The sequence below is a fragment of the Aptenodytes forsteri genome, unplaced genomic scaffold, assembly GCF_000699145.1.
Source record: "Aptenodytes forsteri isolate BGI_AS27 unplaced genomic scaffold, ASM69914v1 Scaffold141, whole genome shotgun sequence".
Classification (NCBI taxonomy): Eukaryota; Metazoa; Chordata; class Aves; order Sphenisciformes; family Spheniscidae; genus Aptenodytes; species Aptenodytes forsteri.
This window is the reverse complement of record NW_008794416.1, coordinates 729853-730844: the sequence shown is the minus strand read 5'-3', so window position 1 is coordinate 730844 and position 992 is coordinate 729853.

The following is a 992-nucleotide window of genomic DNA, read 5'->3' as shown; positions in this document are numbered from 1 at the left end:
GTGGCCACCTGGGACTGGCGAGGTCTCTGATCAGCTCCTAGCTCTGCTACCTCTGGTTGAAATGTTCAGCCTCTCCCTAGAAGAGTTTCTCACAGTTTCTCATGATACGTTAGGGAATTTTGGCCTCTCAGCTATGCTGCCTCAGAATGACGGGGGAAATTTGCTGCAGGTGCACATCCTAGAAAAGAACAATGTGTCGGGCACGGAGGCAGGGATCCTGCAGTGCAGGCAGGGTGGCTGGAGCTCTGGCCCTAACTCCTGAAACCAGGCCAACTGCTCCACGGAGCAGCCTCCCAAGTGAAGCTTGGGGCTGGTCTCATGGTGGCAAGCTCGAGAGAGGTCTAAGGATTGCCGCAAGACTAAAACACATCGTGAATTCCCATCGGCACGTGTGCTTGTGATAGAAGAAAAGAAACAAAGCAGTGGAAGATGATTTCTGGCAATCTAATCACATTTGGCATGTGCCAACGTAGCAAAGGAAAAGAAGAACCCAGAGGAAACTTAGGGAAGAACAACCTGCAGGTCAAGCCAATGCCTGTTCTGCATGTGGGCAAACGTTCCTTGTGGAAATTGGACTCGATAGCCGTGAGACCCCCTAATAAAAACTAAGGTGGAGGAGAGATTGCTGGCTGTCATCATTGACAGTGATAGGGATTCACCTGGATTTTGTGGCTAGTACCCTTGTCAGTTGTGCCTGCAAACTTTGGGGCGTGGAGGGGGTTTTGCCTCTTCCTATATACCCAAGAAGCCCATCAACACCATGCCTTTAGCTTTGCCCCTGCTTTGGTGTGAGCAGTCGATAGGGTTTGCTTCGTGTCCTGCTCGGCTGCGGTCTTCCAGAAGTGCACGCGTGTCTGCCCCATGCCGCAGCGTGGGGAAGGGACCCCTGCCCTCCTGGCGCAGCCACCGCCCTCTCCCAGTCCTCCCTCCGCACCCGAAAACTCCCCGTACGCCCGGGGGTCTCCGGCTGGGGAGGCCGGCGGGGTCTGCTC